The following is a 26,247-nucleotide window of genomic DNA, read 5'->3' as shown; positions in this document are numbered from 1 at the left end:
TATAAATGAACTGAAAAGCACAGAAGGGCAGAAAAATACCTTTTCTTCAAATTTTCATGATGAAAGATGTAGGGTATGTCAAATCTTCTAGGAACCTCCCTAGGAATATTCAAACTGCTTGGGAAGTGTTCCTGCAGATGAGCAGGGCTGCTGCATTGACTCTGTGGGTGAACACTCACCAGAGAGCAGGAGAACCTCTGCAGAGGAAACTTTTTCCTGCCCTGCCAGGAGAACCTCTGCACTGGCTCTGGATGCCAGCACTTATCCGCATTCACAGCTCAGATGTTTTAGTAAGGGCAGGCACAGCTTTAGGGTCAAGAGCTCTGACTTACCCCTCTCCCTGAATTCAAGGAAATTTAGAGGTTTTATTTGATTCCACAGAAATCAAATACACTTTGCAACGTGGGAATTTGCCTTTTTGATGGATCTGAAGGGTTTGTGAATAGCCTAGTCCAAGGTTTTAGTGTGAAGCCACTTGTGTCATCTTAGTGATGATGAATTCACTCATATCAATGGAGTTTACTCTTTGTGTTAGCACTGTCCCCCAGGTGGGTGCCTGTGTGTGCACAAAATAATGGCTCAGTCTGGCAGAGTATCTTTGCTAAGAAAACCTCACTTGTCAATTACTGGGGATTTTCCCTGAACTCTGATGGTTCTGGAGCAGAATTTGGGCTTCTGGTGTTATGACAGAATTTTGCAGGTTCAATGATGGCTTTTGACAGCTCAGGTCCCAGCAGGGAAAGACTCTTCACTTGAAATCAATCAACTTTATCACACAGGAAAAAAGAAAATTAAAACCCATCTGAAACTCAAACCTGCTTTAACAGGGACTCCTCTCTGACTGAGATGTTACTGCAGGTATCTCTACAAAATGAGCATATTTATGTGGGGAAATATCAAAAGGTAGGTGCACCTAACAAAGACCTCCTGATCATAGTTAATGCACCAGATAAATTGTTTTAAAATGCAGAGGGTTTTTTGAGTTTTTAGTGAAAAAGCACATCCACATATGCATCTCTGAAGAGTTTTTTAATTAATTGCTTTCAGTCATTTCCTTTCATAAAATTAGAACAATGATGGGAATAGACTGGCTGTGGAGTTTGGCCGAGGAAAGATTATACTAATCCACTTGAAATATGAGTAAAACAGAAAGCAAGGAGAGATAAAAGCAATTTTTTTCCCAAAGCTTGTTTACCTGTGACAAAATCCTTCCAAATCAGCTGCACACAAAATACTGGATCATCTTAATTAAACTCAACTAAAAGAAATCTTGCTTTGGACTTCTTGTGATGTTTCATATCCAGAGAGTTTGTCCCGTGATACTTTTAGCAAGATGGGGGAATATGTGTTTCGTGCATTTAATAATTAGGAGAACAGCAAAGCTTTTAAAGAGCAGAGTGACACACAGATCAACTTGCTATATGGAAGCAAACAAAAAGGGGGAATTAGTCAGAAATTTTTTATATACCCTGAGCCATCACTGAGAGTGTTTTCAAGAGTCAGGGGACCTTTCATTTGCATATTCCCCAGTTAATAAAAGACTATGGTTACAAATGAACTTCCTTTGTTCCCTCCATGGGTTATTGCTCCCTACGCCTTGAACTATATATTCTTTGTTGAAGGAATAAAAAGATGTCCTAGTTAATGTGATGCTATCCACTGAGACTTTCTTTCCAAAACTCTTATTTTCCAGAACAGTAAACTTTGCCAAAACACAACAACCCTCCATACACCATCTCCACAAAGACTGGTTTTCACAGTTGAATCAATTCTTTCCCTATCACCATAAGTCCAGCTCTGAAATTCCACATATAAGCTTAAAAACGGCTTGTCAATAACCAGATGGGCCCTGAGAATCAAAGAGCAGTGAGTGCAGACACACTGCTGTCCTTCTTTGCCCTTCAGCCAGCCAGTCCTGGGTTCTGCACCACATTGCTGTGGTCAGCCCGTGGCTGTCTGGAGCCCGTGGCTGTCTGCAGGAGTCTCACCAGGGCATTAAGGCAGAGCAATTTTGGGGTGTTCAGCTGTGCCAGGACTGTGGCTGCTCCTTGCTCCCTGTGCTTGCACCTGGCTCTGCTCTTCTCCTGCTTCTCCTGCACCAGCTCTGGGGCTCGTTGACTCCCAGGTGGCCTCCCTCTCGAGTCAAGTCTAATTTTCAGGAGGTTCCATCAGCTTGGAGGACCAGGAGAGCCTGGAAGGTGCAGGAGTGGGAATGAGAAGGCAACAAGAGAACAAGGGCAATAACAGCCCTGGGGCTGATGGGTTCCCTGAGTTGTGCCCCAAAAAAGCCAATACACTCCTGACTGAGGTGTATTTGGCAGCTGCACTGAGGAGCACCTGGACACAGGTCTCTAGGAGGATTTAATATTCCTTTATTCCCTCTGACTTTGATTTAACCATGGGCTGTGATGCTTTAAGTACCAGATATTAATTAGAAGTGGTAGTAGGTCCCAAAGGGACCATAGTCCAGATCTTCTCACCATTCCTAGTTTGACTTATTTCAGGTTACTACTCTGAAACATTATTTATGCACCCAGGAGCCTGACATTTATAATGCCTAACTAAATTTGCAAATAACTAATGGCTGTCAGTGAGGAGTACCACTCTGCTGAGGTGGAAAATAGCTTACCCACCTTAGCTTAAGTAAATAAGTAAATAGCTTAAGTAAATAAGTAAATAGCTTAAGTAAAACCTAGCCATTCTGCAGCATTTCTTTAGGGCAGGCAATTATCTTGTCCCTCCTTTGGATATATACCTAAACAGGCACAAAGGGACAATGCTACATGGAGGGCTCCCACCAGGATGGCAGCCTTGGAGAGATGAATCACTTTGGGCTGAAGCAGAAACTTCACTCTGAGCTCAGATCCTCTAGAAGGGAAGTGGGGAAGTGGGACAAATGCTCTTTTGCTCCTCTGGTCTTCAAAACCCTTCTGGCAGTGGTTGATTCAGGACAGTGCAGTGGCACAGAGTGGGAGGAACCCTGAATTCAGGAAAAATTGCTGGGTACCTGTGAATGGCTGGGACATCCCATTTGGCACAAGAAGAGATGAAAATTATTTATGAGTAGCAGGATAGCTTTGTATTAAGAAAGAAAAAGCATCTGAAAACATAATAGGAGTTTTAACAGTATCTAGGGGGAATTTCAAGTTGGGATTTAATTCCAGACTACATTTTGTCTAATTTTTGTCCTAGCAGAGATTCTCTGCATTTGCTCAAATTTTAGTTCCTCTAATTCTTCTCATTCTCTTACTCTCCCCAGGCAGTATGAGTCTGGTGTTATGTGTGCCCTGACAGAATATGAATACACGTGTGTTGCCTGTAGTGACTGTACCGTGTGACTCACAGCACTTGCAATTTAGTCCCACTTCTATTTTTAGAAGAAAAAAGGGTATCTAGGATCATTGGACTTTAAAATCATTGAAAAGGTAAAAAGGGGCCATCTGATGGGGGCGTAACTGCTGGTTGCCTCTATGAAGTCTTAGCAACCCTGTTGATTTAGCTCACACCAGACTTTCTATATAAAGTCCATGGACAATAGAGCTCACTCAGTGGGAGACATGAGGTTTCCTCCTATGTGACATAAGTACAGTGCAAAAATATCTCAAAAGGCAAATATATTCATGTTTTATTACCTTCTCCCCTTGATTTGTTTCTGAGTAAAAGAGCTTGGTGTTTTGACAGCTGAAATTTTTTTTTGTGTCTGTGAGGAAATATGTTTGACAGAAATTCTTCACCCAACTGGTTTTGACTGTTTTTAAACCATATATCAAGTGTTAGTTTTCTTCTCATCTGCCATTTTCACAACTCTTCCATATCTCCATGGCATGTTAACAGTCCCCCTGCATGACAAAAAGTAAACTCTGTCACCCCCTTGCTTGGTGGCAATTTTGGAGAGCACAGGGAAGGATTGGAAGCAACATCTCCAGGGCTTGCCATGGGCTGAGTCTGGTAAGACCTTAGACCTTGAGGTTAATGACCCAAATTCACTAGATTCACTGTTGAAAATTGTACTTATATATTAGGTGTTCCTGCTATTCCCATTCCTATCTCCTCTGTACCTGCTCTATGTGCCACTGATCCCTCCTTCTGCCGGTCACCCTTATTTTTCCCCTCTTTCAGTGTTTTCTCCTGCACTCACTGCCTCACTGTTGATGCTCTCTTGCTGTCCTCCCTGTTGGCTGTCTTCGTGTCACAGAATGTGCAAGACAGGCACAACAGGAGAGGTTATAATGTGGAAAATTTAGAAATTTCCATTATGGTGTTTTTCCCTTCTAAATTGGCTGCACAAACAGTTTCCACTGGCACTGTAGACTTACTCTGGAGAGTTGGGGAGACCATGGGGACATGGCCAGTGCTGTGAGAGAACAGCCCATGCAGTGCACGATGGATGATGCCATTCATTTTAACAGAGCTGCAGGAATTCAAACACTTTTCATGAATATTCATATGAAATTGAAAACTGTTTAACCTGGCTCTCACATCTGTCTGGTGGGAGCACTTCAGTGCTTATGTGTTGCTCATATGACTACTTGCAAGATGTGAATTTCAAACCTGACTACTCAGAGTGTGATGGAAATCCAGTATGAAACGGTACACTTGGTTGTGAAATTTGCAATTTTTTTCTGCCAGTTAGCTTGCACACATCAGCTAATCAAGGAACACCACAGGAATGAACCAAGCAACACAGTATGAATTTGCAAACATTTGCCATTCCCAAAAGATCTGTAAGCCAAGAAGGTGTTTGCTGAAGAAAGCCCTAAATAATATCAAATAAATAAATTAGAAAATTGCATGATCTCCACAGACAATTAAGAAGAGAAAGGGCAAGTGAGATTCATGGCAAAAAGTACTCATTGAGCTTCTGAAGAAAGCAGGGAAATCGTTCCTCAGCACAATGAATCAACCTGATGTAGTTTGTTTCACTATCTGCTGCCCATTGATGGAATGATGGGAGATTTGGAGTCACTTCTGACAGGCTCTCAGATGAATGGGTATTTGGTCCTGGCAGAAGTTTTTCTAAGTGGCCAATTTGTCTGGGGTAGTTTTGAGAGCAGATTTAGTTTTGGATCATGGGATTTGCCTTGTGTCATATCTTACAGTTGAAAATGCCCGAAACATTGACCTCCTTCTGCTACACAATTTGGCTTTGCATTTTGCCCTATCTGGAGCCCCGTGTTCAGCCTCATTCCCTGAGCACCACTGTCTGTATTTCCATTGCATCACTACCACATTAGCCCTGTTGCACTGCCCTTTCCCCAGAGATGCTGGGGGATTTGCCCAAGTTTCCCAGAGAAGTTGAACACAGTCTCCCACTGCCTCATGGTTTTACCCTTTCAGGCCCTTCTTTCAGAGAGGCACTGCAGGAAAAACAAAAGTAAAATTATCTAAGCTTCTGGACAAAAGTGAGATGGAGAAGAAAAACCATATACTTGATTTCTGCATGCATTTCTCATTTCTGGCACAGATTTAATATCTCTGTGCAATAACTCTTTGATCCATATTGCAAACTGCTACAACAATTTCTTTGGAAGAAAGTTTTCACTGTTATCTTTATGTACTCAGTAGAGTACATAACACGGGTTGAAATGATTTCCCCCCAAATTTGCAATGCAAAGTAATGCAGTTAACTGAAAAGTTCTTGCTTGGATCAAATGGGGAATATTTATGTTTCTTAAAAGGAATTCTTACCAATCCTGATCCAATATTGCTTCTTTTTGGCACAACCAGTATCCACTTAGACTGAAAGCACTTTTGTTGTTAAATTGTCATTGGTGTTTTGTTTTAAAAAGAATTATATCACGACCTATTTACAATGCAATATAATACACTGAAGTTCTTCTTAAAGAAAATGTTAGTTAGGATGAGTAAATTCAAATTACTTGGTAAGTCCCTGCTACATAGGGATTTTTTTTCTTATGAAGATTTAATGAAAACAATCAGTCTAACAGAATTCTTGAAGCTATGAGTTTTTGGCAACTGTATTGTAAAATATCCTTAGTGACATCCACATTAAAGTAGATTTAGAATGGTATCATAACCTTAATTTGAAAATTTAGCACAGCAACTGACTCCATACCTCTTGCTGCAAGATATGACTCTCAGCTTCTTTACGTGCATTTTTAATGGGTCCTGTGAGAAGCATTTCCACCAGCAGAACATTTTATTGTTACTAAATACCACTCACTCTGAAGTCCCTCTGTTGTTTGGAAATGAAACTTTAATGATCAAGTTGAAACAATTTGTCAGCCCAGGGAACATCACACTCAGATCAAACACACCAAATGATAAGGGCTCTGCATATGCATGGAAATATGATTTTCATTCATTATGTTCCTGCTGCTCATCCTGGTGAGGGTCAGACATACTCAAATACAGGAACTCGCAGTCCAGCCCTGCCCAGGACCCCGTGCAGACCCCAACTGCCCTGTCTGGCCACACAGACCTGACTCTGATTTTTGGACATTTTCTTGTCTAGTGATGCAAAACAGGCACATCATAAAAAAGTACATGAGGCTTCTAACTTTGCCTACCACCTCTTGGACTTCTGGCTAGGAAGAAACAAGCTTTTTCCAGGGGAAGCCTTCCTGTTATCCTACTGAGTGTTCATTCTGCCCCTCAGCCCTTGCTCACAGCCCTTTCAGCATCCAGCTAAACGCTGTACATCCTTCCCCACACTGGTGTCTCAAGGGAGGAGGGTGTCAGGGGGCTGGCAGTGACACGGGAGGAAATCGTGCCTTTTTCCGTCTGAAACTACATTTCTCGTCCAGCAAAACAATGCCAACAGTGCAGAGAAAGCTCTGATTATGCAAAATGGATGGACACATCACGCCTTCTTTTGCAATAGGTTATAACCTAAAGAGTCCCTCACGCGGAAAATTCCTCCCACCACCTTCCCCCGCGAATGTTTTCCCCCTTTCAAATGGCATCGGTGACACTCCAAACACATTTTACACATTAATAGCATGTCTCCCTCATCTTACAGGCTCCATAGCTTTCCTCTTCCCCTTTCATTTTAGGGCAGCTTCCCCCTCTCCCTTCTCTCATCTCAGAACCAGCCCGGCTGGCTGGGTAGAAAAAGAGTAAAGTGTTTTCTTGCATGACCTCTATGTATTTTACTCCGCGGGAAGAACAACGTGGAATGCCCACTCAGCAGGCAGCGAGGTCTGAGCCAGCTTGTCCTCGAGGCATTGCTGCCATAAAACACAGGACTATCCACAGCGTTTCCACCCCCGGCTCTCCCCCCATCCCAGCGCCCCCTCCCCAGCGCTGCCGCCGCACCTGGCGGCGCTCGGGAAGCCGGGGAGCAAAGCACGAACGGCGGGCACCAAACAGCAACAGCTCCCTTTGTTTCCCATGCAAATCCTACCTCCGACAGTTGTCACATCTTCCTCCGAGGCGAAGCCTAATTATTAACAAACGGAGATCCAGCGGAATGCTCCGAACTGCCACCGGTTGTTAAGTGCTGTCATCGTTCCCTCCCGGTGCTTAAACCTTTTTGGACCATTAATGTCACAACCCCTGCTAACTCATCGCTTAGTACTCGCTGCTCAAAATGTCTGAAATAGTTTGGAAGGATAATAGGAATGACAGGCACACTAGACAGCCATGCTTGAAATTAGTTTTCTCCAGCTGACTTAAGGCTGTTTCGTAGTGCTTTTAGGCATGCACTCCGTAGGGTTTATTAACCTAGGCTAGACATGCCATCCCTGCTTTTATTCAGGGCTGTAATAGGATGGCTGCTAGGAATGCAGCGATAGGTCTAACTCCATTCATCCCTCCGTAGTTCTTAAACCTCCCTGGGAGAGGAAACAGCTTCAGTCATCCTTAAACTTACTGAGGCTACTGTTTCTGCAGAGCAGGCTTTCACACATTGTTTTGAAACTAGAGAGAAAATCCCTCCCGGGAATGGAAGGTGCCGTAGCTCTCCCGGCTGATGCGAGCAGCGAGAGGAACCGGCAGCATCCGCCCCCGCCGCAAGCTGAGGCTGGCGCAGGACTTGGTGGAAGTAGTGATTGGAAGCTGAAAGTTCTTAAAACTCTGTGAGGCAGCTGTGGCACAAAGAGGACGAGGGGGATGCAGGGACCGTGCTGTGCTTTGTGTACACAGAGTCACAGACGTACACTGCGCTTCTCAAAAGGCAAAGTACTCTTTGCAGATGGTGGGGACTCAATCTAAATTTCTAAGTAAGCAGCACCTGGGATGATGGTGGGCAGAAGAAATGAGACGAAAGCACAGCATTCGAAGAGAGGTGGTGAGAGATGCTACAGGACACTGCTGTTTTCAGTAAAGCTGTGCTAATCACCGAATCCCAGCTCAGAGATATTTGTGCCCTGCAGAGATCTTGGAGCCTCTTTCTTCTTGGTGGTCAGTTAATGACCAGCCCAGGTCAAGATGCAGAAAGGCTTGTAAACATCTGCTACCACTGGTGCTGCTGATCTCAGTATGGTCCCTAGTGGACAAAAGTAAGAGGCACCAGCACAGACGTGTGTCTGCCAGCAGCAACGGCACACATGGGCTGAAGGACAGGAGAGGCACCCTGGAGACAAGGCAGGCTGGGACAGAGCAAGTGAGGAGTTAGTTTTTTCATTACTTGTTCCACTCCTGCCTGTTTTTTTAGAACCACCTGGTTCACAGCCCTTTGCTCTAAATGAAAATACCATTCGGGAGACGTCTCAGAAATGAACGGTGTTGTGAGAGATGAAGGAGGAAAGCAGATCTCAGCGAAAACCCAGCTATGGCTGCCTCAGACCCTGGGAAGGAAAGGGTTAGGATAGCACTAATGGCAGATTTGCTTTACCAAACAGCAAGTCGGTGCAAGGGCCACTGGTCTCTCCTCCTTCATTGGCCTTCACTGAAACTATGAGTGACAGCAAGCTTGTTGCTGGTGCAAGCCAGCCATAGGTGGGGACATCTGGAGTGACATGAGCATGATGTTTGCTTCTGAATCCATGCTGCTCCTAACAGAGCTGCCTTTGCTCTCTGTGCTTCCCTGTGCCTGTACTTGCTGTCGCTCTTGGACATCCTCCCTTCCCCTCTTTACCCACTGCTCTTTGCACAGTCAGTGTATTGGAGGGGAGGGCTTGAGGCTCCAGTTTTGTTTCTCAGTTTACAGTGGGGTATTATTAGCACACCAAGCTTCTCCCAGAACTGGTGGCAGCAAAGGGGACTTTGAATTTTGTAGGCAGGAATCTCAAGGTGGGCAAATACATGCTGACTGATAGCAGGGCTGACTGAACAATACCTGCTTTCTGAATAATTTAGAGAATTTTTTTTTTGTGTCACCTATCTTGCATTTTTCATGTGCCCTTCATTCACCTTAAGGCAGAAAAATAAATGGAAAAAGTTCTCAAAGTTCTCATTGTCGCAAGAAATATATTTCTGTTTCAGTAAGGGTCTCACTGTGCCATTGATTTGTAAGTGGGATGACACAGCAGTTCAAGAGACGTAAGATTCTGGTTGGAGATACCCAGGTCTAGGAATCTTGACTTTGCTAATGACCTTCTGAGAGATTTCAGTGCTGAACTGGACACAAGAATGTTCAATGCCCAGTCAAAGCAGGTGGAAGTTGCCACCCACGTTCCCAGTTCCCCAGCTGTGTATGCTGAATATGAGAAGATTCATAAAAAGCTCCCTCAGCTCCTCCTCCTTCATGGACCTCTCTGCCAGGGTGATCCCAGAGGCCTCAGTCCTTCCCAGTAAGTTACAGTCACTCAGACTCGGGGGTCAGCAGGTGACAGCTGCCTGTGAGAGTTGTGTGACTGAATGGAGAGGAGAGGTTCTTACCTTGGGTGGCATTTGAAGGGGGAATAAACTGCTCAAGGTGTGCAGCGTAGGCAGGGAATGACCAGAAAGATTTCTGGGGCTGGTCAGTTGTCATGGTTCAGTCTTTGGGAGGGATTCCATGATACTCCCCCTTTCCTCAGCCTTTTTCTAATCACTGAGCAGCAACAGCAGCTGCCATCAGTGATGGGACTGGTGTACTCCCTATCCTTACTGTGGCTCTACTGCTGTTGTGTTTTTCTGGCACACCAGTCTGCTCCTTGCTGGAAAGAAGATACAGGGAGCAGTGGAGTGGTGATCTGATCAGATATGCCAATTTTCTGTCTTCCTGCACTGTATGAATGTTGTAAAGTAGGGAAGCAGAGGGCTCACATGTGCTTTCACTCTGCCTTCCATCAGGAAAATCCTATTCTATAGGAGAGGAAATTGCTGCTCAGCTATACAGCAGTGGACCCTCTTTGAGAAAACCCTTTGCTTGCAAATAGTGCAATGATTTAGAATGCCTTTGTCAGTTTCTGACCAGTACTTACTTGGGAAATGGCCAAGGAGAATGAAGGACAGGAGGAATTTAGGAGGTTTGCAGTTTGCATGTTGAAGTATGCCAAATAATATAATGAACAGAGCAACTAATGCATAATTTCATTGTGAGTCATTCTCATTATAACAGGAATTTTATAGATATGTAACTAGAAAGTGTAACTATCAGTTACAAATGCACATTTCTACTTGCAAATGAAAGGACATGATACATTTAAAGCTTCAGGTTGCACATACAATAACCTTTTCTCCTCCTGTGGTCACAAATTCTCTAGGAACAGAAGTTGCATACCTATCAGACAGCATTCCTTCTACCCACTTGCTGAGTCTTTTTGAAACAGCAGCAGGCAGTCTCACTAATCCATAGATACTTGGTGTGAATTGTGTGTTAAAGGAATTGCAGGAATGATCTGCTGATGACTCTTCCATGCTGGGTGTCTCTGTAGAGTGTCAGTGTTCAGTGCAGCATTAGCCTGGCAGGGCTGCAGGTGTGGTGTGCACGACAGGTAACAGGTTGTGTTCAGGATGTATAATCACTGTGTCAGTGAAAATTAGTCTAGCAGGAAAAAGTATCCTCCAGAAGGAGCCAAATTCTGTCATGCACATCTAGATACTCTTGGGTGTTGAGGAGCCTGAACTCAGACCTGAGTTTTGCAGAGGGCAGCTATTCCCTAAAAAGGATGAGTCCAGTGTGGGGGAAGACAAATTCCTAACAATTATCTTGGCAACAAGCATTAATCTCACCTTTGTCATTTAAATGAAAACCTATCAAGAAACCTTGTTGATATGACTGCCCAGATTTACAGCTCTGCCTGGTTTCCCTCCTTTTTCCTGTGGCAGAACAGGCAGCACCTGTGTGAATGCAACCCCGTGTTTGAGCAGAGTCTTCAGTCTCGTGCTGAGAACCACAGGACACCCAAGTGTTCATTTGACTGAGTTACATCACAGGGACTGGATAATCACTTCCACATGCTGCTTGATTGTCCCCCTTTATATCCAGCTCTGCCTTTTTCTTGCACAGCTCTTTTTGAGCTGCTTGCCTAAGAGAAAATGACTACATCTGGAGTGTTGTTAAATGACCCAGAAGCTGCTGTTTTGCAGACTGACAGTGTTTGATGCAAATAGATGGCTTCTTGCTGTGAAAATCTCCTTGGCTGACAATCCATCGGGTACTTTCAACGATAGTTATCTGAATTAAAGCACAGGCTCTTCTTTGTATATTCACACTATCATTCTTGCAGAACTGCTGGCATTACATTCTTCCTGTGCAGTTTCAGTGCAGGCCTCTCTACTCCCCATTTGTGCAGCAGCTGCTGGTGCACTTCCTCTCTTTGCCTTCAGCTTTTGCCATCTGCCACCATTAAGTTGCCCAGGTGTTGGAAATCTTGCTCTTCTCTGGCAAACATTACTCTGCCTCCTTCTTCACTAATTCAACCTTCATTTATATGGGGGCTGATAGATCAGGATCAAACATCTGCTGCATTTCATATTTCACAGGGGCAGGTGGGGAACAGAGCACGTAGAGTTGCAGGCAAAAATGAAGGCTGGTTAACCCTTCCTCCCCTAACTTTCCACTCTATCTTTGAGAGCTTACAGTTTTCCTGCACTTCTAGATGTGCCAATTATTTAATACTTGCCAGTTGGGATGTTACCTAGAGAAAATATATCCTAAAGCAGAGCTAATTTTCAGAAACATCAAAGCTTTCACATACTGCAACAGTGTCTAGTCCTGAGGTATTGAGGAGCAGCAGAGTTGGAACATATCTAAGACAGTTATCAGCAAAGACACAATAATAAACCTTTTTTCCTCATTAGACTGCTTCTGCTGGTGCAAACAGGGGCCACACCACTGACTTTGTTATGCTTTCCACAGAAATACAGGTCAGGCATCCTTTGTGATTGCCTGCAGGGGAAATCCAGGCTCACTGATCATCTTTCACAACAATGGGTGCTGTAAACTATTGAATTCTTTTGGTAGAGATGATGAAATTAAATGATTTCCAGTGTGCCCAATCCTCTTCAGCAAATCACTGAAGATTGGCTGTAAGTTTGAACAGCAGCAAACCAGAATCCAACAAAACAGGCTGCTTACACAATGCTGCTTGCTGGGCCCAGGGAATGCTTCCTGCTTAAAGGCTGGTAAAATATGTATCTGAGGATGCACACCCAGCTGCTGGGGCCAGTCTCCAGTGTGATTGTTGAGTAATTCCAACAGGATTTCACACTTCAGCAATTTTACTCTCCTCAGCCTGGTTCTCAGTAGCAGTGCTTTCTCAGCCTGATACTGTCTGAGACTCTTGGGCAGAGATGGTTCCCTGCTCCGAGCAGTTCTGCTGAGCAGCAATTGCTGCCTGCTGCTTTCCCATTTGTTAAGCAATGGATTAGTGCTCAGACATTTGCAGGCCACGTTGGCCTAAGCCCTGTGTGCAGTTCTGTGGATTTACTCCTCTCCTGGAATGCCATGATCTGAGGTTGTTTCTCTCTTGTTCAATAATTTCCTGAAGCACTGCTCCAATCGACACTGCTGTGATTTCCCTGCTTTGTGGCAGATAAAGCATTGTGCCATTCACCTTTCACAGAAACACCAAATTGGCCACTTACATGCTCACTGATTTTGCACAGTGCCTGGCTGTTTCTTCAACTCCTGATTGCTTTTTTCTGTCTACACTTTCCTGTTCCTATGTTAATATTACTTCTCCAGCAATATTAGCAAAATATTGCTAGATAATTCCTTTGCCTTTCTTGCCACCCCCTTGCAAATCATCTGCTATGCAGAACTCTCCTTTCTTCAGGATTCAAGTATCTCCTTTAATCTGTTCTTCCTTTTATTCTTCACTCAGCTGCTGCTGCCTTGCTTTGGTGGAATAGTCACTTGTCTGATGAAGCTCATGCTTCTATTTCTGTGCTCTCCCTTTTGAGAGGTCCTTTGCATCAGTGAGATGCCTGTTTGGGTTTCTTTGATGATTTGGTGCTGTATACTGAGCTCTGCACTCCAGGAGTGAAAGATCAAGTGGGAAAGATCCAGTTGTGGAGAGAGTGTGCAAAGGGGGAGGGAAGGGGGTTTTGCCATGCCCCAGTGAGAGAGTTTTCAGTGAAGCAATAACAGAAGCAGACAGGTAAAAGGCCAGGCCAGGAGCAGGACTGTGGAGAGGCTGTTTTTTAGCACTGTGACTCGGTTTCCCCACTTTTAAACTAAGAATAATCCTCTGCCTTTATAAATTCCTTTGTGAGCTTTGCTGAGAACTGAAACAGATGACTGAAATTCAGTGCTAAGTTTATATTGTTGCTGTCTTGCTGATGAATTTTAAATTCAGAAGAGCAAGGGCCTAAAACTGCCTGAGAAGCCTCCACGTTGTACAGGGTGTTTGGTGCTGTGATCACACACAGCCACTCATGAAGGCACAATGTCTGATGCCCTTTGGCTCTTCTGTCTGAGAACACCACAGACTCTCATGGGAGATGCTGTGGGAGTGCAGGCTTGTTTGTAGGGTGAAGGAGGGGCTTGGTGGCAGCTTCACAGCAGCCAGGGAGCAGGAGGGACATTGCCTGGGCTGGATTCAAAGCCCAGCCTGTTTGGAGAAAATGCCTCCTGGTAGGCACAGCAGAAACTAGATGCCACTTTTTAATTTTCCTGATCTATATTCTGCAGCAGGTGCCTGGAGTGGCACACAAATCCACCAGCAGAGGATTTATGGTTGTGAACACCAAATATTCACCAAAGTTCAAAATCTCTTCTCAGTTTCCCTGCGGAGTGACCAGAGGGATTTGATTATACTTACTGAAGCAGAGTAGTTTGGGATTTATACCACTGAGGACAACATTTGGTCCTAAACATACATCTCCACTTTTATATAGGATTTGTACAAAGTTATTTCTTCCCCATAAAGAAAATCTTACGGTGCCTGTGCAAACCTGCCACCTCTTCCCCATCACCACAGCAGCTGAAGACACAGGATGTGCTTATGAATAAATTAGTTGGGGAAAAATGGTATTTGGAAACCTAGCAGAGGCTTTCCAAGAGGAAATGGGCAAAATGATAAATCTTTGCTTTTAAGACAAGCTACAGGGATACTCCTCTGGCATAAACACACATTATTTCATTGATAAAGCTGATCTCTTTTTTCCACCCTCTCTGATGACTTTTTCAATTCTGCATATGCAAAAATATCAATGTATCATCAAAAGCTGAAGTGGACTCCAGAGGAATTTAGCCAGTCAGTCATCTCTGGTTTTAATTACCTAATGGTATTTGTTTACATCTGCTTGAAATGATTTTATACTCATTATGGGTATTGAAGTAATGTTTCATTATTTCTCCACTTTTGTGAGTTTTTAATACAACAACAACAACAACAAAAGGAACAAATTGTCCACAGATATACCTGTAATCTGACCTTTTCTCTCCTCTGAGAAGTTTTAAGAAGATTATTTAAGTTTTTGTGTCTGTACTTGCTCTATTTTCGGAGTCTTAGAAGTAACCTTGACTCGAAATTTGATCTCTGAGAGAGGCACAGAAGATGCATTACAAGCTGTGGAGTTCATCCCTACTGGGATGAGGGGCCATATCCTCCCTGCATGAGAATTTCTCCAACAATACCCAAACCCCTATTGCAGCAGCTCCCAGCTGGAGCCTCACAGCACAGAAACCAGTGATGTTTTAATGGTGGGAATAGAAGAGACCTGGAAAAACAGTCCCAGGAAGTCTGTACTTCTAATTAATGTCCATTGTGACCAGGATGTTGCAGGATCAGGCTCTGGCAATGCATTTGCTGCCTGTGTTTGAGGATAAAGGCACTCTGATGTGCCTCACAGACACACACAGGCACACCCAGCATCTCTAACCCTTGGCTCACTCCTCTAATCCCCTCTCCTCCCACCCACAGCACTGCAGGAAGGATGCTTTTCTTTACTTGATTTCCCTGCTCAGATTTCAAATGCCTCTTGGTGCAGTAAATGACTAAAAAACCCCAGTCCCTGGAAATGCAATAGCCTTTGGGGGAAGCATGATGGATCTGGTAGTGCAGGAACAAACATCCCCAGGGGCTCGTTTATCTCACACACCATGTCTATTTACCCGAATTTTTTCCCCTTCAGAGTCGCTGTTATTTTTGCACAGATGACTAAAACAGCTCCCCCCCTTCTTGCCTCGATGCTCACTGGCTTTTCCTTGCTCTCCTGGTAGTCCCAGCTGGATCTTTAACCCCTGCCAGGCTGGTGGGCTCGAGCAGGGCTCGACCCCCAGCAATGTAAAGGCTCTCCAGACAGACTGTGCTATTTGCAGAGTAGAGGTGAATGACAGATCCTCAGATGTGTCCCCAAATCTAATTTGGGTGAATCCGCCAAACAAGCAAAGAGCCTCTGTCCTTCCTGGTGTGATATGGAACCTCTGCTCTGATCAGGTTTAGTGGGATGTGAAGGGTCAGGAAGCCCACGTGAGCAGGGAGGTCTCTGGAGCTGTGGAGACTGTGGCAGGCATGTGTCAAGTGTGAAAGATGCTCCCAGGTGTGGAGGCCTGGCTTCCTCTGTCCTTGCAGCTGTGACTGGGGCACTGTGTGGTGCAGCTGTTGCAAAGGAGCACTGGCAGGATGTTGGGGATGGCAGGGAAGGCCCTGGACTGTGAAGCCCAGGATGGGGATTTGTTTTCCCAGGCTTCCCTCCTGAGCCTGGCACAGCCTTTGCCAGCAAAGAGAGCACTGGAACTTCCCCAGACTGTGGGATATAAGAGGCTCAATGCCCTACACCAGTGATAGGCTCCTGCCTTCGCAGAGCCTGCAGGATTTGAAATATCTGTGTGAGAGGCAGTCCCAAACAGGAGCCACTGGCCTGTTTGGGAGGCAGAGCAGGGCCCTTGTGGGCAGTAGTGTGGGTGTGTGGGCAACATCGGTGCAACATTTGTGCCATTGTCACTGCTGCCCTCTTGTCTGTGCTAGAAAACTCAGGGCAGAACCAAAACAGGGGCTGCATTGGTATTTGAGGGCAGAGATACTTCAGTGTTTGTCAAGACAGGCTTCCAAGACAGAAGGAATCCAAATTATACCTATTAAAGGGGTAAAGAAACGGTGACATGATTAATCTCTCAGCTCCACCTGTGCGAACACAGAGCAACTCCTGGGCAGTGGCTGGAGATGCTCCCACCTGTGCCGGTGTCAGGCAGAATTTGGTGTGGCTGAATGCAGGATAGCATGATGGAGCATTGGTGTGGAGCCAGGCAGGAACCCAGTGCTACTGGATTGATTGCAAGTGATGTCTGTCCCACACACCACAGTGAGGAACACATGTCTGGGTGCAAAAGCAGATGTGCTTTTTCTGTCCTCTCTTTTGCAGAGAAAACCACCGTGTACGTTAATGACTCTGGCCAGCTCAGTCCTTTCAGGGTTCTTTTCCAGGGACTGTGTAAAGAGCAGTGCAGCCACTGAACAAAAAGACATTGTGTGCCTGATGTTATTTATGTGCTTTATTTCAGTAACTCTCAATATTTTAGTTACTAGAATATTCCTTGGAATATCTGACGTGAAGAAATTTCCTGCCATTAGTATAGCTAATTTTTAGTATAGCTATTTCAAATGACATAGAAGATCAAGACTCTATATTTATGTACTTGGTATGATATATATGTTATATTCTCTACTGTATAAGTAGTACTGTCTGCTCTAATTTCTATCTCCAGATATCCAAATGCATTTTGTTTTGAAAAACTTCAATCCTGATATTGGATTTTTCTCCAGAGATGTTTTGTCCATTAAACAATAACAGTCAATAATATTTGAGTATGATGGGAGAACCATCTAAATGTATGAGCCCTGTTACTGTCAAGCAATATAGCTTTACAAAGGAAGTCTTAAATTTTCCTGGAGCTCTTCTGATTTCAGTGGTTTGACAAGAATATAAATGAGAAGGAAATTTCTTCCTTTGCTGGCATCTGATTTCTGAGTTTGATTATTTATAACAAGAGCTTTTTCTTTGCACAATCAGATTTGCTTAGATTTCCTTATTAGGTTCATAAAACTGTTTTGTGAAACAGAAAATTAAGTGGGGATTTTTTTTGCCACTAAGTTCAAATTCGTCTGAACTTTCAACTGGACTCTGGTATCCTATTAGAGCCTGTCTTTGATAACAACCATGTTTGAATTGAATTACTTTCTTTTCTAATTCCAGTCACTGGCCATTTTGCTGTTATCTAATAGCAGTACGAGGTAAATTACCCATGCAAGGCTGTTTAAGATGGTCCTAGAACAGCACAAGTGAAATGTCCTCATTTTTCTTAATTTTCATTAACTCGCCATCTTTATTGTGTGTGTGTAGTACAAACAGTCAGTAAAAATACCTTACTGCAGACCTGCCCAGTCTGGCTTGGAGATCTCTCAGCAGCTGCTGGAACAGTCCCAGTGGATACTGAAACTGAGGAGGAGGGAATGCAGAGCCCTGGCCAAGGGCTGTGCTGAGAAAAGGAGCCGTAGAGGAGCAAGCAGTGAATGATAGACTTTCTCAGGCATGAGGACATGAAAAAGGATCATAAAGATGTGATATGACCTGCAAAACCCACGGCATTTCTGGCTCTGAAACCCCTCCAGCTCGTGGCCTTCGACCCTGCTCTGCCCCTGTCTTCACATAAACTGCACGAATGTGGGTTGATGATCTCTTTAGGGCTTCCTCACAGACCAGAGCCATGAAAAGCTGGCACTGCAATCACATTTGGCCATCCTGAGGGGGAGGAACATCATGAAAATCAGGTTTCAGGGAGAAAAGTTAAAAAGCTGCCCTGGCTGAGGCAAGAACAAGGAGGTCCTCAGTGGGTAGGATGAAGGGAGGAGGGGAAACAAGGAGAGAAAATATATTAATATGGATAACTTGGTAATACAAATTTAGCACATAGGAGCCCACCAGGTCCCCAAACCCAGGTTCTTTTTCATGAGTGACCAAAGGATACAGAAATGCTTAAAAATTAGATCTCCAGCCAGAAGGCTATGAAAATCAAATAGCCCATTACCTGCACCATCCAGAAGCCTTTGGATCAAACCCAAACAAAACACATGCAATAGTCACAATTTTATTTTCATTTCCAATCACCTGCTTCTGTGCACTTTCAAATTCCCTGTCCTTTTTTAGGGAAGAGATTTCCTCACTGCCATAGGAAAAGATTCAGCATTTTGTTTCCACAGGTCTTGTGAAAATCCAGGTCTTACATTATTTTTCTGGAACTTGGTCTGCTTGACTCCCAAACCCATGAGTCTGTACTTTGACATTGTAAAAGCATGATTTCAAACCTCTTTTGAATTAAAAAAGGTAAAAAAAGCCCAAACATTTTTAAAAAGAAGGTAGAAAGGCCAGTAATAGAGGTTAGGTACTACTCTGCTGTGGCTTTGCTAGAGCCAATTTGTATGGAATCTGGCTCCAGATGGGGCACTGTTCCTGTCACCCTTTTGTCACTGTTCCTGTCACCCCTTTGTGCAGTCCTCACTTAGTATATTTTTTAAAGGAAAAATATGGCCTCTGTGACTAAAGGCTGTTTTGTCTGACCTCAAAGTTATACAAAGCTTCAGGAAGTAAAAGGACTTCTTTTTGAAGGAAAGAATGCAGCAAAGCTTTACCAAAGCAATGTTGTGTCAGATGCATTTGATGATTTTATTTGATAGGATAATTGATTTTCCTAACAAAGCAGTGCAGTAGATCTAATCTCTCTGGACTTCTACAGTGTATTTGACATGGTGACAAGATTAGTCAAACTGCAGAAAACATGGATTAGTGGAATTGTGCAGGAAATGTCTGGAGAGCTATGGAGAGCATATTTTGGGAAAGTTTGGGGTGTAGTGGTGACCCTGGTGTCTCTTTAGGGTTGGTGGAGGAGATTGATTGATTTTATAATTCTAATTTTTGTGACACAAAAGGGGATGCTTCAAAATTTGTGGCTGAGATGAAATTGGGGTAGATAAGCACAATAATGGAGGTTCAGAAAATTATTCCAAAAATGGGATAGACTTGAAGGCTGCAGCAGGAGAGATGGAAGTGTGAAGAAGGATGTGATCACATGAAGGGCAAGGCTGGGCACTGAGAGAATCCTGACATGCACTATTTCTGTCAAATGGGGCTCATCCTTTTGAAATGATAGGGAAAAAAGTGAACTCAGATGTTCTGTCATGCCCCAAGAGACTTTGTCAGTCTATGATGATGCATCAGACATCCAGTGTGAACATCCCTGCTCCAGGGCTTGATGAGATCTTACCTGGAGCACCAGACAGTCAGTCCTGGCACAGAAACCCAGAAAAGGTCTCTTAAAACAAGAAACAGCTGCAGAGAAGTGCAGCAAATGCAGCCTTTCCTTTCTAAGGCTTTGAGAGATGTCTACAAATGCAGCTGGGAGGAGGGCTAACAGTGGAGGGTGGAAGAGCTATTTCTACTCAAGAGCAGCACTGACACAAGAACAAATAGGTAGAAGGCTGGAAATTTTGGGACGATTTCCAGCCATCTGAAGAATGAGGCATTAAATTAGTCCTCTTCACAAAGAGGTGGAGGTAAAGAAAGTAAAATATGTAAACTAGGTAAAAGCAGTTTTATGATAGCAGCTTCACTGCTGGATGAAGGGGATCTTGTGGAAGGACAGCCTGTGACTGCAGGCAGTTGGGCTCAGTGATGCAGAACCTTCTCCCAGCCCTCTGTTTTTCTGCTCCTGTCAGGAGATCTCTGGTTTTGCAGTGATTCTGTGAAATCCTGTGATTGCAAGACAGTGTCTGAGGAGGGCACAGGGAAGAGAGTTTGCACCAGTCAGGAGCACAGACAATATGTACTGAAGGCCAGCTCTGGGAGACCATGCATGAATATCCCTGCTGAGCACGTTTGTGGGTGTCAGCATCTTTATGGCCTCTGGATGAAGGAAGCAGCTTTCCCTGAGCTGGGCACTCCAGCCAGGCAGGACAGAGCTTGGCAGGCACAGCAGAGCAGCTGCTCTCTTGTTCCCACCCCGCAGGAAAAATGGTCAGAATCCCTTGTAACTGAGGGAGTCATGACCTGTGACTGAAACTTTTATCTAAATCCTGAAAATAGAACTGGTCTGATCCTCAACTCCCAGGAAGCAGCAGCAGGAGGAGCAGGCTGGCATCAGCTCAGCATGGGCAGCTCTTCTCCCTGTTCCCTCCTCAGTCCCTCAGTAGGTGTCCCCAGCTCCTGCTGCTTTGCTGGGGGAGCAGCACTGAACCCAGCCACGTCCCTGGGAGGGCTGTGGCATGCCCAGGTGCAGCGAGGATTGCTGCAGGCAGGGCTGCAGCTCTGCTGCAGTGCTGCTCACAGCCCAGTGCTCACAGGACTCGCAGGCACAGGCTCCTGCAGAGAGTCAGCAGCTCCTTTTACCCCCAGCCCTGCAGGGCTGTGTAGCCCAGGTCTGGCCTCCTGCTAATCACACCCAGGCTCAGGGAGGGATGTGAGGGCCAGGTCATGGCTGTACTGGTGCATCACAGGTCGTGAGGCTGCCCTGGTATTTTGGCTGGGCTTGCTCATTTCTGTTGGAAAATGCCATAGCTCCGTGCCACAGTGATGCTTCTCAGCAGAATGACACCATTCTCATGGGGAAATGTTCTCCTTCTACTGGCACAAAGTAGATGTCTCTTTAGCTCATGTAAAGCATGGCTAAGATGTCATGCTGCCCATGAAAGTACCTCTTGACACATTTTCAGAGGGGTGATGGAAGCAGCAATGTTGCCAGTCAAGGAATTGTTCTTGTCTGAGCAAACATCTCCTCAGTTTCCCCTTTCTGAGGGAAGAGGAGGGGTAGGCACTGATCCCTTCTCTGTGGTGAGCAGCAGTAGGACCCAAGGGAATGGCTGGAGCTGTGTGGGGGAGGTTTAGGTTGAGTATCAGGAAAACATTCTTCACCCAGAGAGTGGTCAGGCACTGAACAGGCTCCCCAGCAAAGTGGTCACAGCCCCAAGGCTTCCAGCCCTCCAAGAGCATTGGACAAGGCTCTCAGGCACAGGGTGTGGTTCTTGGGGTGTCCTGTGCAGGGCCAGGAGTTGGACTCAATGATCCTTGTGGGTCCTCTCCAACTTAAGCAATTCTGTGATTTGGTATTAAAACTCCTCCTGCAACAGATCCTGCCTTCTGAGCATGAAGGTACATGCAAAGTCCATACATTTACTGTGATATTCAAGTCAGGAAGGAAAAGGGACTCTATTCCTGCAAATGTCTGGACATTTTCTTTTATAAAGGCCATGAAGAGTAAGTGCACTGTGACCAGGTGGTATTGTCTGAAAGGGAAACAAATGTGAGTGTCCAGATCTTATATGCATTTGAGAAGTCCTGGTACTTCAGGAGAGAAGAGTGAACATTTACTTCTGGAAAGGTTCTTAATGTCACAGGGTTAAAATGGGAAAATAAGCCTTCCCAAAGGTAAAGAGTTTGGACTAAACCTCCCTTCCTTTGGTGCTGTGTGACACCTAACAGAGTTTCTCCAGCAGAGAAATCAGAAATCTTCCCTGTAGTCCTTTGTAGCTGGCACTGATATGTCCACAGCTTCTCCTTTTTTTCTTTTTTTTCTTTTTTTTTTTCCCAGAGGAACTGAAAAGACTGTGTCAAATAAAAAGCACAAATCTTGTCTTTGACAAAAATAGCAGAGAGAAGAATTAAAAAGACACAGAGGACAGAAAATTAGTGTTTAAAAGAAGGAAAAAAAATAGATACAGGCCCATTTTTCAGTTTGACTGAGTTGAGTTTTGGCTCCCATTTTCTTGTATTCTCTATATGAAAGCCAGCATTTCTTAGAGTCAGAGGTTCACTGCTGGGTCTGCTACCAACATGAAGGATGCAGACACCTTGGGGCAGCTCCTGCACCCCCAGGGTTATGGAAGGAAGAGATTTGCCCTCCTGAAACTACCTGAGATTTTCTTCCAATGAGGAACTTCTCTCTCGAAACACTCTTCAGAAAGTGCCCATTAAGGAAATCGCTGTAAGGCTTGTGGATACCATTTGGAGTTACTCTGGAGATGAAGGATTCCTTGCCCTCTTTTGTCAGTGACATGCTGATACTTTCCCCCAGCTTACTCCCAAGGAGAATGCAGCTGCAGAGACAGACTGGCAACCAACCATAGTCTGTCACTGCTGGATGTGCTGCTGGATCCTTGGGCATTTCCTTGTGTTTGAGTTTGCTCCTTTGTAAAGCAAGCATTTTTCCTGATGCTGAAGATATTTGTAAAACCAGGTGGTGTCCATGGAATGCTCTGCATTCCCTGACTCCACTGGAGAGGATGGAATGCTGCTACTCAAACCCAAGGTCATACTGACCTTGATTGCTGCATGTGCCTAAGCCACCCTTTTTTTCTTTTTCTTGCTGCTAAAATAAATGCACTGAGAACAGTTCACTCACTCCTGACATTTCTGCAGATTTCCTTTTACTCTGAGCACTTTCTTCAAGTCAAATGGTCAAACTGTAAAAGGTTTCTGTGCATCCAGTGGATGCCTCAGAGTGAGAGGAAGCCAGCAGAGGTATCACCACAGCAGACAGAAGCTGCCTGAACTCAGCTATTACAGAAGACTTTTCTCCATCACCTCATCTGAGCACTAAACAGCTGAGAAGAAGTAATTATGCCTAATGTTCCCTGATCTCTTCTCTCTCTGCACATGGCAGGATATTCTGTTTCTGAAACACTTGCCTCATGTCCATGGCATTTGGCCTGTAGCAGGGAGGTTGGGTCCAGCCCCAGAATGTCTAAAACATTTTCTTCTAATAGATGGCTCACCATAAGCTGGAAATGCGTCACACACCAGCCAGTTATTTCCACATCATAAACTCCTAATGTTTCTTTAGACTGATGGGGTTTTGTATTTGTATTTGCTAAGACCTGGAAACATGCCAAATATTCCTCCATGCATGACGCTTCTTTTATTTCAGTCACTGCTGAGTTAATCATTGGGTATTTCTGGTGCTTGAAAGCCCCTCCATTTGCTCCTGGCTTTGAGCTAAAAGCTGCTCCACAGCTCGCAGCACTCTGCCTAGCAGGGACAGAAAACATTTGTGCTGAGATGTGACCTCCCACCCTGGCCATGGGGTTTGCATTGCAGGCGTTCCCAGGACTCCAGGGAATTCCTGGGGCTGGGACCTGAGCTGTCCTCACATCCAGGTTTCCGCTCAATGAACTCCTTAGATATTTTCTTCAAGCTCTGCATGCCACCAATCCTATTCCCCCACTTCTCTGCTTTTTTCCCTCCTCCAAGAACCTTGCCCACTAAAATCCCAGTAGATCTGGGAAGTTCATCTTATCAGCGTTTGCTGGAAGGAGAGGTATTTGGGAGAGCAGTGAGAATAAATGCAGATTTTCAGTGGTGGCTTGACTTCTGTGCTCAGATCTCTGTTGATCCCGTTGGGATGCAATTGTCTGTTCATCCCAAGAACCAAAAGGCAATTCTGTTCCATTAATCACTCTGCTGGCTTTTAATGGTCTTATCAACATGCTTTCTTGTCTGCAGACTTTCCATCTTTGAAGTGCTCTGCCTGCTCACCTCTCTCTTTAATTTGTTCCTTTTATGGAAAGACTCTGGTAACTGCAGAATTTCCTCTTTTCCCCACAGACTCCAAGTCTGTTGTGCTTTCCAGATTCTCCAGCTGCTCAACACTAGTTAAGACTGTGCCAACTCGTCAGATAACTTGTTTGTTTCCCCCCCCCCCCCACCCCCAGAGGTTTGTATGTACAAAGCTTCAGGCATAAAAATTCAGGCATCGGTCCTGAAGCTTGGCAGACACACCTTAGGACAGTAGCAAACACCTTTGCCAGGTTAAAAACACTGATAATACTTTTGACTTTTTTTTTTCAGTACTGAGAGTGAAAAACTAATAGTTTGTATGTTGGAGGAGTGGATGAGCTTATTTAACTGAAGCAGGTTTGATTTAGCACGAGGATTTTGCAAGGGATTCAGCCTCAATACAGACTTTTACAGTACTTTAAATCTCTCCTCTTTCCTCTTTTGAAGTTAATGTAGTTGTGCTTACACAAGAGGAGGGTGTATTCTGCAACTTGACACTTTGTTTTCCAAATGCACCCAGGAACCAGGAGTTAATTACACCCACAGACCTACTTGCATATGCACATGCATGCAAATGCATACAGGCAAGGCATGCATGGTTTGTTTTCTCTTTGCCCTTTCTAAAGGCTCTGACCTTGTACCAGCTCTTCTCCTGTAGCTACAGAGCTGCTCCTTCCACAGCTCTGCAGAGCTGCTCCCCACAAACAAAAGCTTTATCTCCTCACAAAGTACCTGTGAGCCTGTTCATGGGTCCTGGCTTCCCTGGCTGACACCAGACCTCACCACACGCAGGGAATCCTTCAAATGTCAGCTCCCACAGGGGCTCCTTTGAAAGGACTGCAATATCAGTGATGCTTTTCACTTCTGCCACACTTCCCATCTCAGGAGAGCAAAGCATTTCCTCAGCACTGAGTCCTGACTACAAAGGGGCATGTTGCCATCCTCTGCCCTAAAAGCACAAAAAAATTCTTGGCTTGAGTGCAAACCTCAGCAGAAATGCCCGCTGTGGTTGTGGCCACTTGGCACTGAGCTGTGGAGTACAGATCTGGATGTGGCTGCAGGCAGCACCATGTCATCCATGGAGGGAAGGAAGGAAGGAAGAAAGGCTAAGGCAGTTAGAGCAATGAAATCCTGCCTTTACTGCATGCAGGCTATGTGGATTAACCAGATTCAGCCCAAAGTATTTTCAAATCACAGCAAATGGCCATAAATAATGGTAAACATAAATGTCTACAAGATCACCTCTGCATTATCAGCATACCCTCCTGATCTAGAATCTTACACAGCTGTGTAGAAGTGGACAGAATCTCACACTTCAACATAGGCAAAATGTCTCAACATTTTGTGATGCCTAGAAAATTGTCTAAACAATGCAGTAAGTTTGTTCTGAGTCATAATGGACAACAATTAATGACAAGGGCATGGTTCCTGCCCAAATCCCTAAAAGCACAAAACAAAAGCCTTCCTGGTATAAACACAGAGTCATACCATATTTCTTAATTCCACCCCAAAACCCTTCAGATCCCCAGTCCCACTGGAGAGCTTTATATTTATCAAAAATCCAATAGATGAAACAATAAGGGCATGGCAGAATCCAGCCTGTCCAAATGAAAGCCTCTGAGATTCTCTGTAAATCCATCACAGAGCATAAAAATCATTAACTTATCTCCTGATTTCACATCCTCCTGACAACTTAGTATCCAAATGCATTATCAGTGGCTATTTCTTTGTGGCTGGTAGCTAAAAGGGAATTGGGAGGGAAAGGGCTTGTGCTTCCCAGCACAGACCAGGGCACTCCCAGGAGCTGCACGTGGCCACAGGTTGCTGTTTCCTCTTGGTCAAGTTCCTTTTTAGGCCCCATCTCCCTCTCTGTCCTGGATAACAGCTGCTGATTTACTTCACAAGACTTTTGTGAAGCTCCATTTTTCAGTGCCTGTGATGTATTATTTATTGTCAAAGACATAAACAATCACATCCTGAGGTTGGTGAGCACATCACCTGCATTTTGATTTCTGCCAAAGCTTGTCTTCCACTCAGACAAACCCTTTCTCCTACAGTAGCATAGCAATATTTCATTACATTATAATGTAATTTAAACAACTCAATATGCATGTTTAGGGTCATGAAGTCACTTCCCAGTTACTGACTTTCTGGATCAGGGGAGGCTCAAGGGAAAGCTGCTGGATTTGTGATGCACTGGTGACAAAAATTTACTGTTTGTTTTGAGGACTCCTTGCAAGATACTTAAAATTGGTGGTCCTGTCAGTATGTTCAGCAAGGTGTTACTCATGTCTGAAGGACAGATTTTAGGGTGAGGAAATATCCTGCACAGAAGCTTAAAGACCAGCAGAATAAACACATGTGGAGAAAAGCTGAGCAGAGCCCAGATAAAACATTTCTATCTCTGTTAAAGCTACACGGGGTAAA

At 44.6% G+C, this 26,247-nt stretch overlaps 1 protein-coding gene across 3 annotated transcripts in view; it reads right to left on the bottom strand.

The window, feature by feature from the left end:
* The window catches only part of LOC128793243 (calcium-activated potassium channel subunit beta-2), a 139,008-nt gene that overhangs the window by 88,399 nt on the left and 24,362 nt on the right, over positions 1-26,247 (bottom strand). Inside the window, exon 1 of one of the 3 annotated variants that reach the window (XM_053952367.1) lies at positions 7,367-7,445. The exons of the other annotated variants lie outside the window; for them this stretch is intronic. The gene's annotated coding sequence lies outside the window, so the exon portion shown is untranslated. Of the gene's footprint in view, positions 1-7,366; positions 7,446-26,247 lie in introns of those variants that run through there. 3 annotated transcript variants of the gene reach the window in all.

The sequence above is a fragment of the Vidua chalybeata genome, chromosome 10, assembly GCF_026979565.1.
Source record: "Vidua chalybeata isolate OUT-0048 chromosome 10, bVidCha1 merged haplotype, whole genome shotgun sequence".
NCBI lineage: Eukaryota > Metazoa > Chordata > Aves > Passeriformes > Viduidae > Vidua > Vidua chalybeata.
Note: the sequence above shows the minus strand (reverse complement) of the source record. Positions and strands in the feature narration are given on the sequence as shown.